This window comes from Pongo abelii, chromosome 16 (genome assembly GCF_028885655.2).
Source record: "Pongo abelii isolate AG06213 chromosome 16, NHGRI_mPonAbe1-v2.0_pri, whole genome shotgun sequence".
Lineage (NCBI taxonomy): Eukaryota > Metazoa > Chordata > Mammalia > Primates > Hominidae > Pongo > Pongo abelii.
Genome location: NC_072001.2, coordinates 18,627,047 through 18,642,638, shown reverse-complemented (window position 1 = coordinate 18,642,638; position 15,592 = coordinate 18,627,047). Strand labels below are relative to the sequence as shown.

General features: G+C 46.6%; 1 long non-coding RNA gene across 1 annotated transcript; it reads right to left on the bottom strand.

The window, feature by feature from the left end:
- Positions 1–12,162: 12,162 nt before the first annotated feature.
- Positions 12,163–14,519, bottom strand: LOC129050304 (uncharacterized). Its single transcript, XR_008513929.2, has 3 exons — positions 13,255–14,519; positions 12,910–13,012; positions 12,163–12,762 (listed from the first exon to the last, which is right to left on the bottom strand). It is a non-coding gene; the product is annotated as an uncharacterized LOC129050304 (long non-coding RNA).
- Positions 14,520–15,592: the final 1,073 nt, after the last annotated feature.

Genomic DNA, 15,592 nt, shown 5'->3' with positions numbered 1-15,592 from the left:
CAGGAGATCGAGACCGTCCTGCCTAACACGGTGAAACCCCATCTCTACTGAAAACACAAAAAATTAGCCGGCCATGGTGGCGGGTGCCTGGAGTCCCAGCTACTCCGGAGGCTGAGGAAGGAGAATGGTGTGAACCCGGGAGGCCGAGCTTGCAGTGAGCTGAGATCATGCCACTGCACTCCAGCCTGGGCGACAGAGCGAGACTGCGTCTCAAAAAAAAAAGACTTTCTAATCATATTGGAAATGTGTAACAAGGGCCAAGTACTGTGTATTAAACTTAATAAATCAAAACAACAGGCCCTCTAAGGCCAACACGGTGAAACCCCGTCTTTACTAAAAATACAAAAATTAGTCGGGCATGCATGGTGGCTCACACTTGTAATCCCAGCTACTCAGAAGGCTGAGGTGGAGAGAATCACTTGAATTTGGGAGGCGGAGCTTGCAGTGAGCCAAGATTGCACCACTGCAACCAGCCTGGGCGACAGAGCAAGACTGCGTCTCAAAAAAAAAAGACTTTCTAATCATATTGGAAATGTGTAACAAGGACCAAGTACTGTGTATTAAACTTAATAAATCAAAACAACAGGCCCTCTAAGACATAAATGTGCCTCCCTGGGTTATCTGCCTAACCCATCATAGGAACTCAATTCAGCATTAAACTGGTTTTAGGTCAAGACACTAGAACTCATATTTAGCAGTTATTAAATTACAATTATTAAGAAAAAAATTTTATTAGGTAAAGTCCTTTACTCTAAAATGTTTCTCAAAATACATAGACACTAATATAAAAACAATTATTAAAACAACTTTGCCTGAATCTCAGGATTTCAGAAATATGAAAGTACTCATCTCTCACCTCTCCCATCCACTTAAAATGACAAAAACAGACCATTATAGCTAAATCAAAGGACATGTTTAAAGAGAAGCAAACCCAAAGAGTAACTACACCAATTCTTGACCCAATTCTCTGTGCTCTGTCTTATGTAACATTACACTATGAATAACAATCCCATCATCCACAACAGTTTTTTTTTTTTTTGAAACAGGTTTGCTCTCATTGCCCAGGCTGGAGTGCAATGGCGTGATCTTGACTCACTGCAACCTCCGCCTCCCAGGTTCAAGCGATTTTCCTGCCTCAGCCTCCCGAGTAGCTGGGATTACAGGCATACACCACCGTGCCTGGCTAATTTTGTATTTTTAGTAGAGACGGGGTTTCACCATGTTGGTCAGGCTGGTCTCCAACTCCTGACCTCAGGGGATCCACCCACCTTGGCCTCCCAAACTGCTGGGATTACAGGCGTGAGCCACTGCGCCCGGCCACACAACACAGTTCTAAACACTGGACTCTCATATCTACCAACACTCAATACCTGTTTAAAAACAAAAGGAAAAATTAGGAAGGGGCAATAACACTTCAGTGTAAGTATCCATGATCAACTACTGCTTAACAGCCTACACCACTTTTGATGAACAATCAAGGCAGATTACTTAATACTTAAAATGGTTAACCTTAGGGAGTAGGAAAATACACAGACACACACAAAATATTTCAAACACTTCTTTTTGCTGCTGATAAGGAGTTCCAAAAGTAGTTTTTCCAAGCTATTTCCAAATAAAAGTAGATTAGGTGTAAAGAATTGTCTATCGAAATATTACTGTTATTTATTTAATAACATCCTGACAAGCTTGCAATTACCTCATTAAATCAAAAAATTAGGACCTAAGGCCAACACTGTTTCCTCATATTCTTGATGTGAAAATCTGAGCACTCCTCTTAATAAGGAGTTACAAATACAAAACAAACAGCTCAAATGAACTAACTCCTCTCTCCAGAAACACAAACACAAGGCCTCATAATGAGTGAGTTCCTAGCAGCCATAATTACTGCAACTTACTTCTCCAATTTTCCCCTCCACAGTTAACTCAACAGCTCAAAAACTGTCAGTAACAAACAACAGTCACCATGATATGGTTAGGAGTGTGGCAGATTTCTTAACCAGTAATAATAGGAACAAAATTTTGCCTATTAATAGATCTCAAGTTTCGTGCACTTGCAAGAAACTAATTAAAAGGCAGCCTTGCACGATCTACAAAAACATCCATAAAGACTGTTAACATTTTAAGTTAAAGGAAACAAACCTGCTCCTCAATATAGCAAGATACAACTGACTTCCCCTTACATACCCTAAAAAAAGCCTTACATGAGAAATTTAAACATGGAAGCAGAAACACACCAACAAAAACACATGTCAAACCCCACCTGTATATCTGTTTTCAACCATCTGGAGTCAAGGCGAGCCTGGGCAGCCAAACAGAAAGATTCAGAGGGCATCTTTTCTCCAGCTTCCTCCCAGGTCTCAGGCCTGCAAAGTAAACATACATGTTGAAGACCTAACGCTTTTTAATAGTTTACAAAGACACTCCCGAAAGGTTTAATGCAGAAAAGGAAAGAGAGAGAGAGACAGAACAGAAAGGGGGGAGAGAAGAGCTGGGGAGGGGAGTGAAAGGGAGAGAGGGAAAGAGGGAAGAGATGGAGGGAGAGGGAGGTGGGGAAGGGAAAGCCTCCTTCCAAGGTAGGCAGGGTGTGCCGAGTTTCTGCACCACGCTGACAAGACCTTGAGAATGGACGGTCACAGCAAGCCAAGTCACAATGTCATCTCCCTGCCCTCAAATCCAAAAGGTACACACAAGCCCATCGTTTTAACGACAAATGACAGCAGCATGAATCTGCCGCTTTACCCCACAGCAGGGCGCGTGCGTGAAACAAATCACTCAAAAGGATCGCCTGCAGAAAAATCCACAGCCGCCACCACTTGAGAGATGGAGAGAGGCCCGAGGCTGCGCCGCGGGCGGTCAGCGCAGGCCGCGGTGCGGCCGCCGCGTCCACGCCCGCCTCCCGGGCTCCGCCGCCCGCCAGCCCCGCGCCCGCACCGCCCCCGCCACGGGCCGCCCAGGTGCCCCAGGCCAGGACCTGACGCGCAGGGCCCAGTGGCCTCGCCCCGCGGGCGTCCGGACGCAGCCTCCCAGGAGCCGCTGGCTCAGCCGGGCCCGCGATCCCGGCGCTTCTGGCGGCCCGAGGGGCGGGCCGACGCGGGACTGCCGCCCCCCTGCGTACGGCCAATCGCAACGACGCTGCTCCGCGGGCGCAGCCAATGGGGAAGAGGAGCCCTTCGCCGCTCCTCCGGACTCTCCCGCTTCCAGCAATCCTGCTTATCTTCCTATTTGGAGCGCCCTGGCCGCGCCAAGGCCAACAGCGGGCACCCGAAGGCGGGATTTCCGCACGCCAGCACTCCCACGGGAGACTGCTTGGCCCAGAGCGCTCTTAATCACGCGGCGGCAGGTGGTCGCGCTCACACAAACTGGAGCTATCCAGGGCGCGGGTCGAGTGGGGAGACCAGCTCCCCTGGGTATGAGAACAGATCTTTGTGCGGTCGGCTCGCTTGGGCCTGCAGAGCTTCCTCCTGTGTGTTCAACTGAACACAGCAAAAGTCTTGGGCAGATTACACGGAGCAGCTGTGGAAGCACTGTGCAGGGAATCCAAGAAGGAAACAGACCTCCAGCGACCACAAAACAAAATTGAAGAAATATAAAACAATATAGGCTGGGCATGCTGGCTCATGTCTGTAATTTTCAGCCTTTGGGAGGCCGAAGAGGGAGGATCCCTCGAAGCCGGGAGTTGGAGGATCCCATGTTGCCAGACTGGGCAACATAGCAAGACCCCATCTCTAAAAAATAAAAATAAAAAAATTTAACAATTGGCCAGGTGTGGTGGCACACACCTGTGATCCCAGCTGCTCGGGAGGCTGAGACAGGAGAATCGCCGGAGCCTGGGAGGTCAATAATGCTACAGTGAGCTGAGATCGTGCCACCGCACTCCAGCCTGGGAGTGAGATCCTGCCTCTAAGAAAGAAAAATACCGGCCGGGTGTGGTTTCTTATGCCTGTAATCCCAGCACTTTGGGAGGCCGCGGCAGGTGGATAATTTGAGGTCAGGAGTTCAAAACCAGCCTGGCCAACATGATGAGACCCGCTTCTCTACTAAAAATACAAAGATTAGCTGGGTGTGGTGGCGCATGCCTGTAATCCCAGCTACTCGGGAGGCTGAGGCAGGAGAATCGCTTGAACCCAGGAGACGGAGGTTGCAGTGAGCCGAGATTGCACCACTGCACTCCAGCCTGGGGGACAGAGGCTGCACCACTGCAGCCTTGACTTACTGAGTTCAGGTGGTTCTCCACCTCAGCCTTGCCAGTAGCTGGGACTGCACGCACGTGCAACCACGCCTGGCTAATTTTGTATTTTTTATAGACAGGGTTTTGCCATGTTGCCGAAGCTGGTCTCGAATTCCTGGGCTCAAGTGATCCGCCCGCCTCAGTCTCCCAAAATGCTGGGATTACAGGTGTGAGTCACTGCACTTGGCTAATAGTAATGAACTTTGAACAGAAGGAAAGATGTTATTATTTTGTTGGTTATGTTTTATCTATATTTTCTAATTTTTCTAAACATGTAAAGATAAAATTCTAAAAACTCAATAAGACCTCAGAACAAAAAAATTAGAGTATGAATATTTATTTTAGTTAACTTGTACAAATTTGGTTTCTGGAAAAAGAATGGAATAGATTTCCTGAGAAAAAAAATACACCACTTTGGCCGGGCGTGGTGGTTTACGCCTGTAATCCCAGCACTTTGGGAGGCCGAGGCAGTGGATGACCTGAGGTCAGGAGTTCAAGACCAGCCTGACCAACATGAAGAAACCTCTGTCTCTACTAAAATTACAAAATTAACCAGGCCTGGTGGCACGCACCTGTAATCCCAGCTACTCAGGAGGCTGGGGCTGGAGAATCGCTTGAACCAAGGAGGCAGAGGTTGCAGTGAGCTGAGATCGCACCATAGCACTCTAGCCTGGGTAACAAAAGCAAAACTCTGTCTCAAAAAAAAAAAAAAAAGAAAGAAAGAAAGAAAAGCAGACTGGCTGAAAGGATTAAAAAACAAAATATGATCCACCAATGTGCTATCTACAAGATAAATATTTTAAATACAGAAACGGATTGAAAGTCAAAGTATACAAAGATACAATTAAAATAGTAACCAAAAAAGAGCTGAAGGGGCTGTACTAATATCAAATGTAATACACTTTAAATTAAAGCAGGGCTGGGCATGGTAGCTCACGCCTATAATCCCAGCACTTTGGAAGGTGGAGGCAGAGAGATACTTGAGCCCAGAAGGTAGAGATCAGCCTGAGCAACATGGCATAATCCCATCTCTACAAAAAATACAAAAATTAGGCGGGCATGGTGGTACCCACCTGTGGTCCCAGCTATTTGGGAGGCTGAGTTGGGAGGATCATGTGAGCCAGAGAAGTTGAGGCCGCAGTGAGCTAAGATCGGGCCCCTGCACTCCACTCTCGGCAACAGAGTGAGACCCCGTCTGAAAATAAAAAAAATAAAAAACGGGGTTGAGAGACAAAAAAGGACATCCTTTTTTTTTTTTTTTTTTTTGAGATGGAGTTTTGCTCTTGTTGCCCAGGCTGGCGTGCAATCGTGCGATCATGGCTCACTGCAACCTCCGCCTCCTGGGTTCAAGTGATTCTCGTGCCTCAGGCTCCTGAGTAGCTGGCATTACATGTGCCTGCCATCACACCCAGCTAATTTTTGTATTTTGGTACAGATGGAGTTTCACCATGTTGGCCAGGCTGGTCTCGAACTCCTGACCTCAGGTGATCCACCTGCCTTGGCCTCCCAAAGTGCTGGGATTACAGACGTGAGCCACCACGCCAGCCAAAACCTTCATTTTAAGAAAGGCTGGGTCAGGCATCATGGCTCATGCCTGTAATCTCAGCACTTTGAGAGGCCAATGCAGGTGGATCACCTGACATGAGGAGTTCGAGACCAGACTGACCAACATGGCGAAACCCCATCTCTACCAAAAATACAAAAATTAGCCGGGTATGATGGCCCGTACCTGTAATCACAGCTACTCAGGAGGCTGAGGCAGGAGAATTGCTTGAATCTGGGAGGCGGAGATTGCAGTGAACTGAGATTGTGCTACCACACTGCAGCCTGGGTGACAGAGTGAGATGCCATCTCAAAAAAATAAAGGCTGGGTGCCAGATGTGATGCATAGGCCTAGTTTGTTGACTCCTGTGCTTAAGATATAAAACTCTAAAGAACAGTGGGAGGAGGGAGCTTCCCTCTAGAGGCACAGGAGTGGGCAAGTTGGTCCCTGAGCAGTGACTTTATAATAACATGTTACACTGTGTTTTTTGTTTTTGTTTTGTTTTTTTTTTTTTTTGAGACGGAGTTTCGCTCTTGTTGCCCAGGCTGGAGTACAATGGCATGATCTCAGCTCACAACAACCTCCGCCTCCCAGATCAAGCGATTCTCCTGCCTCAGCCTCCCAAGTAGCTGGGATTTCAGTCATGCAACACTACGCCCAGCTAATTTTGTACTTTGAGTAGGGACGGGGTTTCTCCATGTTGGTCAGGCTGGTCTCGAACTCCTGACCTCAGGTGATCTGCCTGCCTCGGCCTCCCAAAGTGCTGGGATTACGGGCATGAGCCACCACACCCAGACTATTTTTTTTTTTTTTTTAGACAGCGTCTGACTCCGTTGCCCAGGCTGGAGTGCAGTAGCGCGATCTTGGTTCACTGTAACCTCTGCCTCTCAGGTTCAAGCGATTCTCCTGCCTCAGCCTCCCAAGTATCTGGGATTACAGGCATGCACCATCATATCCGACTAATTTTTGTATTTTTAGTAGAGATGGGGTTTCACCATGTTGGCCAGGCTGGTCTCAAACTCCTGACCTCAAGTAATCCGCCCGCCTCGGCCTCCAAAAGTGCTGAGATTATAGGCCTGACCCACCGGGCCTGGCCCTGTGTTTTGTTTTATGTACATTTCTATATGTGTTATATTTCACAATAAACTAAATATTAAAACAAGGAATAACTGATAGCTATGCACAATCAAAGGCATTTAATTTTCACCCTCACAAATAATTTTTTTTTTTTTTTAAACAGGGTCTCACTCTGTTCCCCAGGCTGGAGTGCAGTGGCACCACCTTGGTTCATTGCAGCCTTGACCTCCCAGGCCCAAGCGGTCCTTCTATCCCAGTCTCCCGAGTAGCTGGGACTACAGGTGCACTCCACCACACACGCCTAATTTTTGTATTTTTGGCAAAGATGGGGTTTCACCATGTTGGCCAGGCTGATCTTGAACTTCTGGGATCAAGGAATCCACCAACCTTGCTTTCCAAAGTGCTGGCATTACAGGCGTGAGCCACTGTACCCAGCCAAGAATTGCTTCTTCTCTTTACCTAAGTAAAGACCTCTGCAGAAACACTGGGAGATCTTTGGAGAGAGGAGATTTTTCAAATAAAAAATTTAATACTTGGCTGGGCGTTGTGGCTCACCCCTGTAATCTCAGCACTTTGGGAGGCCGAGGCAGATGGATCACAAAGTCAGGAGATCAAGACCATCCTGGCTAACACGGTGAAACCCCATCTCTACTAAAAAATTACAAAAAATTAGCCGGGCATCGTGGCAGGTGCCTGTAGTCCCAGCTACTTGGGAGGCTGAGGCAGGAGAATGGCGTGAACCTGGGAGGCGGAGCTTGCAGTGAGCAGACATCAGGCCACTGCACTCCAGCCTGGGTGACACAGCAAGACTCCATCTCAAAAAAAAAAAAAAATTAATACTTTGGGAGGCCGAGGTGGGCAGATCGTGAGGTCAGGAGATCGAGACCATCCTGGCTAACACGGTGAAACCCCGTCTCTACTAAAAACACAAAAAATTAGCCGGGCATGGTGGCAGGCACCTGTAGTCTCAGCTACTCAGGAGGCTGAGGCAGGAGAATGGTGTGAACCCGGGAGGCGGAGCTTGCAGTGAGCCGAGATCGTGCCACTGCACTCCAGCCTGGGCGACAGAGCGAGACATCTTCTCAAAAAAAAAAAAAAAAAAGTAAGCAGAAACATCATCAGAAGCAGTTGAGAAGAATTCCAGGGAGTCCTCTAGGAATAAAGAGGCATTCTGAGGGATGGCTTTTTAAAATGTTTCCTCTAAAGTCATCTGTCTCATTAACAATGAGTATTGTCTAGAAGGATCTCGTTTTATTTATTTATTTATTTTCTGAGATGGGGTGTCGCTCTGTCACCCAGGCTGGGGTGCGGTGGTGTGATCTCGGCTCACTGCAACCTTCGCCTCCCAGGATCAAATGATTCTCCTGCCTCAGCCTCCCGAGTAGCTGAGATTACAGGCGCCTGCCACCAGGCCCAGCTAATTTTGTATTTTCAGTAGTGTCAGGGTTTCACTGTGTTGGCCAGGCTGTTCTTGAACTCCTGACCTCAAGTGATCTGCCCGCCTTGGCCTCCCAAAGTGCTGGGATTACAGGCGTGAGACACTGTGCCCAGCCCAAGGCTCTCATTTTATAAACTGACATGATTTCTTTTTGTTATGAATGAACACTGTTCTGGTCCTTCAGTAAACCCGTCACATACATTAACCATGTCATCTATAGGTACTTTTTCTGCAGTGTTAATGTCATTATCACAATCACCCTGATTCAGATCAATGTCAGCTCTATCACCATGGGTGAACGAAGAAACTGGAGCCTCTTTGTCGATATTAAAAGCTTTCTTGTTATCCGCTTCTTCCAGCTTACTGACAAACTGAAGGTATATTGTTTGCATATGTAAGGATGTTACATATTTTTCTCACTTTCCTGAAGAAACCATCAAAATCACCACCTTGTTCATTATCATCAGTGAATACAGTTGAAGGTCAGAAGTTGTGTCAGGCATGCACAGCTGTACCTTTAGTCACTGTGTTGCAGGCCCTGACAACTGCACATATGGCATCCTTCACTCCTTTTGAAACCCTTTCATACCCATACATCTATTCACAGCTGCCAGCGTATTGTTCAAGAAAGTGTTTTTATGTTTACTCTTCATCAATCTAGGGATTCCCTGGTCACATGGCAGTGAAGTCACACTTCAGGGAAAGCACACAGCATAAACATTATTTTTGAGAAAATTGCAGCTGCAGGATGAGCTGAAGAGTTTTAAGGAGGAACAGTCATCATCCAGTCCAGCTTCCCTGAAATAAGCACCAACTACTGCTACAAAATGTTTGTGAAACCAATCAGAAAAGATGTCCCTAGATATCCGTGCCTTTCTGTTAGCATAATAATGAACTGGTAAGAAATTCATGCCTTTAGGGCAGGTGCGGTGGCTCAGGAGCTCGAGACCAGCCTGGCCAATATGGTGAAAGCCTGTCTCAAAAAAAAAAAAAAAAAAAAAAAAATCAGGAGATGCTTTATCACCACAAATCTTTTTTATTTTTATTTTTTATTTCTCATTTTTTTTGAGAGATTTTTTCACTCTTGTTGCCCAGGCTAGAGTACAATGACATGATCTCAGCTCACTGCAACCTCCGTCTCCTGGGTTCAACTGATTCTCCTGCCTCACCCTCCCGAGTAACTGGGATCACGGGCACGCGCCACCACGCCCAGCCAATTTTTGTATTTTTAGTAAAGACGGGGTTTCACCACGTTGGCCAAGCTGGTCTCAAACTCCGGACCTCAGGTGATCTGCCTGCCTTGGCGTCCCAAAGTGCTGGGATTGCAGGCATGGGCCACCATGCCTGGCCCTAGCACCACAAATGTTTAAAATGTTAATATCATGATTTTTCAGAAGTTTCTGCAACCAGCCTGTTGAATATTCACCGTTCCTTTCAATTTTCAGTTCATCATGATATATCTTTATTTCATGATTAGTGCACAGTAAGTTGCATGTGTTCACTGCATTGCTGATGGAGCCACTCTCAATACACAATGGAGATCTTCATTATCAGCTTCATGTGGTGTTTTTCTATATTTCATTAACTTCTGTTAATCACCTTCAGCACAGAACATCAACAGTTACCCTCCTGTTTCTTCATATCATACATGGTGGTCATTCTAACACCATACTCTTCTGTAAGATATTTCACACTTACACCACTGTCTAGTTTCTCCAAGAGCCTGACTTACTTTCTGCACTATACATAAACATAAATTCTTCCTCTTTTCTTATTACTCTTATCCATGGGGATATCTGCAGGCTTTCTGAAAAGTTCAACAAAAGATTTATACCACAAAGCAGGAAAAAATTTTTTTTAATTTCAAAACACAATGAATAATGCAAGGAGGCTTTTGCCCCATGTGGGTTATTTTGGAAAACTTTCTGTTGGTGCATCCAGCCTGCACGTGTGCCATTTTATCACCTTTTATGGCTATAATTGCATGGGAAAATCTGGCCATGCACGTAAAAGATACATCTAAGCTGAAGGGAGCTGGAAGGATAGTTTTTCCCTGGGGGATGTTGAATAAACTGTGCTGTGTTCCTGTGTTCTGACTGACCCATTGCATGAGGTCAACTGTGGAATTTTCCACTTGTGGCATTGTGTCAATATTCAAAAATATTTTGATTTTGGAGCATTTTGGATTTTCAGATTAGGAATGCTCAACCTGCATTTTAAACAACATCTCTGTGGATTATATAGGATATCAGAATGACATTTCAACAGAATATTATATAATTGGCACTACCACATGAATTTCAAAACCACTTTATAAACACTTCATCAATTTAGTGTCATATGGTTGTGTTATTGTCTCATGCTAAAAAACTGAGAACTGTACATCTAAACAGAATTATCAAAAAATATAACAGACATAGGAGGCCAAGGTGAGCAGGTGGTTTGAGCCCAGAAGTTCAAGAACAGCCTGGGCAACAAAGTGAGCCCATGCCTCTACTGAACATAAATAAATAGCTGCCTGTGGTAGCACACACCTGTGGTCCCAGCTACATGGGAGACTGAAGCAGGAGGATGGCTTCAGCCCAGGAGATAGGGGCTGCAGTGAGCCAAGACAGTGCCACTGCACTCAAGCCTGAATGACACAGCGAAACCCTATCTGTAAAAACAAAATAATAATAATATATATAATTGATTATATGTCATTATCTCAATAAGATAAAAGTGTATGTCATGTAGGCAAAACGCAGGAGAATAAGATTTAATATATGCGCAATTGCTTTATGGATCAAAAGAAAAGAAAAAAATTGAAAGATTAAAAATGGAATTTTGGGTATGTCCTTTAAAAAATCTTGTTACAGGTCGGGCACAGTGGCTCATGCCTGAAATCTCAGCACTTTCGGAGGCCAAGGTGGGCGGATCACCTGAGGCCAGGAGTTCGAGACCAGCCTGGCCAATATGGAAAAACCCCATCTCTACTAAAAATACAAAAATTGTGTAGTGGCGCACACCTGTAGGCCCAGCTACTCAGGAGGTTGAGGTAGGAGGATTGCTTGAACCCCTCGAGATCACACCACTGAACTTTAGCCTCCATCTCAAAAAAAAAATAACAAAATCTTATCATGTTTTATGATCAAAATATCAAAGTATATATTTTTCTTCAAAGTAATGATGAAAACAGCTAGGCAAAGTGGCCCACGCCTGTAATCCAAGTACTTTCGGAGGCACAGGCAGGAGGACTACTTGAGCCCAGGAGTTCAACACAAGCCTGGGGAACATGGCGAGACCCTGTCCCTACAAAAAGTTAAAAAATTAGCCAGGTGTGGTGGCAAGCGCCTGTAGTCCCACCCAGCTATTTGGGAGGCTGAGGTGGGAGGGTCACTTGAGCCCAGGAGTACGAGGCTGCAATGAGCTAGGATTGTGCCACTGCACTCCAGCCTGGACAACGGAACAAAACTCTGTCTCAAAGTGGGGGCAGGGTGGTGACTTACACAAACCCATCAAATTAGTTAAGTTTTTTTGTTTGTTTTGTTTTGAGATGGAGTCTTGCTCTGTCGCCCAGGCTGGAGTGCAGTGGCGCGATCTCGGCTCACTGCAAGCTCCGCCTCCTGGATTCACGTCATTCTCCTGCCTCAGCCTCCCGAATAGCTGGGACTACAGGTGCCTGCCACTTCGCCTGGCTAATCTTTTTGTATTTTTAGTAGAGACGGGGTTTCACTGTGTTAGCCAGGATGGTCTCGATCTCCTGACCTCATGATCTGCCCGTCTCAGCCTCCCAAAGTGCTGGGATTACAGGCGTGAGCCACCGCGCCTGACAAATTAGTTAATTATTGAGGTGGCAAGGTCATAATTCCATCCCAACATCTCTCAAAACTCCCCATGAACACTGTTCATTAAAAGAGGTCCCTATGCTGTCACATCATGCCCCTTATCTCCCTCCATCACTAACCCTCCTCACACAAATCAGATCTCAATCCTAGACAGTCTCCTTCCTTTGTCTTCTTCTTGGCAGGTTCCACAGGCTGTGTCTTGTTGCATTTCCTCTTTTTTTTTTTGAGACGGAGTCTCGCTCTGTCCCCCAGGCTGGAGTGTAATGGCGTGATCTTGGCTCACTGCAACATCCACCTCCTGGGTTCAAGTGATTCTTGTGCCTCAGTCTCCCAAGTAGCTGGGACTACAGGCACATGCCACCACACCTGGCTAATTTTTTGTATTTTTAGTAGAGACGGGGTTTCACCATGTTGGCCCAGCTGGTCTCAAACTCCTGACCTCAGGTGATCTGCTCGCCTCAGCCTCCCAAAGTGCTGAGATTATAGGCTTGAGCCACCACACCTGGCCGCATTTCCTCTTATAATTGCTGTTTCCACTCTACCTTTGGGGTTTGCTTCTCTCATAGAGTAACTTCTCAGACTAGGCTTCAATCCTCCAGCTCTCTATTTCCTTGCAGCTCACAATGAAACCAGCAGATAGCACAAAGGACTGGAAATTAAAGTGAGAAATTCTGTACTGGGTACATCTATTAGGTGACAGAGACCTTATGGCTCGTAAAACCTAAAATATTTACTATCTGGCACTTTAAGAAAAGTTTACCAACTCTTTTCCTAAATAAAAAATAGAGTAACATACTGAGGCTGAGGCACGAGAATCGCTTGAACCCAGGAGGCGGAGGTTGTAGTGAGCCGAGGCAGCTCTACTGCACTTCAGCCTGGGCGACAGAGTGAGACTTTGTCTAAAAAAAAAAAAAAATAGAGTAACATATTGTAGGTGAAACAGTCTGGCGACAACTGAATGAACTTAAAAAAGATGCTTCCTGGGTGGGATGCAGTGGCTCATGCCTGTAATCTCAGCACTTCTAGGAGGCTAAAGCAGGCAGATCACCTGAAGTCGGGAGTTCGAGACCAGCCTGGCCAATATGGTGAAGCCTCGTCTCTACTAAAAATACAAAAATTAGCCAGGTGTGGTGGTGCATACCTGTAGTCGCAGCTACTCAGTAGGTTGAGGCAGGAGAATCGCTTGAACCTGGGAAGTGGAGGTTGCAGTGAGCCTAGATTGTGCCACTGCACTCCAGCCTGGGTGACAGAGCAAGAGTCCATCTCAAAAAAATAAAAAATATATAAAAAGATGCATACATTGATTCTCCTTTTTGAGCTCCATCAGACTAAAGCCTTATGCCCCGAAGGCCAGAGAGAAAGACTTCTTTCTAAAACCCAATCACCCAAAGGTGAAAGAAACTAGAAAAATATCTTACCCCTGGAAAAATAAACAAAGTGTCAATGCATGAAAGTTTCAGTACGGAATCTTTTTGTGATTGCAGTAACACAGGTGATTCTGTGTACGGAGAACAAAATAGTAAGACTGGCTTCAGACCTTTTGGTTAGAGGTTCAAACACCCCACTGTCGCTGGCTAGTGAATAATCCAACAGGCATGTGGAGATGCAGCGTACCCTCCTCTCCAACCTCTTGGCACTGTCTTCTCAAAGAGTCACTGCACTGCGGCAAGTAAGGGACACACACAGGGTCAGGAAATGACAGCACTGGGTACCGGGGTCCTTGACGCTGGAGCACACACTTCGTCACTGAGTGTTCCAGAGACTCACTGGGACACACACACGGAGACTTGCTGCACTCTAGTTGTTTTTCACATTGGAAAATTGAAGAAATGAATTTCTGGCTACCTCTTGGATTCATAAATCTATTTCCACCCCCTTAATGAACACACAGAACATAAGATGATGATGAGAAGCCCCTCAAATGGCACTTTCTGAAAGCCGCGCACACCCACGAGACAGGAAAGCAGCATTAGCCTGATGGGAACAGCAGTGGCGCTCGCCAAGAGGTCATGGTTTTCACTGCCTTCTTTATGCTGTCGGATATTTCCCATGTTTTATACAACAAATACTGCTTTTATACTCAAGAAAAAAACATTTTAATCATCCAAATAAACCCTAGAAAAATTAGCAACCTTCGAAGCAGAGGACAAAGTTGAACCCACACTCATCCTCTGAAAACACCACCTGGGAGGCCTGCGGCCCCGGGGGAGGAAGCTGGGGCTCAAGCCTGGCCGTCTCAGTGACCGCAGGCAGGAGCCTTCCAGCCGCCCTTCTGGGTTAGCACGCTGCTATTCCTGGCACGCTTATTTTTATCTTTCACATCTATTTTATTCAAGAGCCAAAAATAGCCATTGAAATGTTTCCTTTTAACATTTCATCAGCTGTTTCTACCCATTTCCTCATAGCAATAAGTTCCTTTTAACAAAACCAATACAAACGTGTATGTAATCTTCCCACGCTAAATGCACCTGTGAGCCCAGGAGTCTGCTTTCTGGAGGGGCGCACTCAGCTGGAACACGGAATCAAATTGGAAGCCCCAGCTGGGCACTCCACCGTCACTCAAAGCCAGCTCCCGCTTTCATCTCTGCACTTTTCTTTGGCTAAGTTCTAGAAACGGAAAGGGTTGACTTTGTGCCTTCCTAAACTGACTCCACTGGTGACCGTCTCTCCTTTCAACCAAACTATCATCCACGCCAATGAAATACGAACATGTTCAACAGCACACGGAGCACATGGGGCTGTGGCCTTTGGCCTTGCGAGGTCAAGTGGAGGCTGAGTGAATCTTCCAAAGGTCCGCCATGCCACATCTGGGGAATTCACTGCTTCTCCCCCATCAGCCAGGGCTGGAAGCTGGCCTCCATCCTGGGGTGGCTGGAGGCACTGCCTCTCAGACAGATCAGGACTCCAGACGCCAGCTCTCCTCTTTATCCCCACCACGTGGAAGGACCCAAACACCTGGCCCTCACTCCCCATCCACTGCATCAACCCCCAGTGAAGGAAACCACCACTACCATTTGCATTCCCAGCCCTGACACGCGTGGTCCCCAGACTCAGCTGTAGATGCCTGCAAGGAAACAGCACCAGGTAACGAGGCTAAGCACTGCAACCACCCCAGCCCAAGGCACAAGTCTGGCCACATTTCTCTCTCATCATTGCCATAGAAGTCAATGCAGAGAGGAAAGAAATGAAGGAGCTAATCCTCGAAGCCCAGGCTGAGTCACTGGACCCACAGGGTGTGTGGAAGTAGGAATTGCCAGGAGGAAGTCCCATCGGCAACTGCCCCGGCTGAGAAAAAGCACAGACTCCACGCTCCACACCCAGGATGCCTGCCCTGAGGCTTCAAGGCACAGAAGTGGACCCTCACGAGCAGTGTCAGGGAGACAAGGGTCAAATCTTCCCCATGTTCATGAGAAAATCTCTTTACTCCCTTTTCATCATTCAAGACAGACAGACACTAAAAGCCAAGGACGTCAACACTG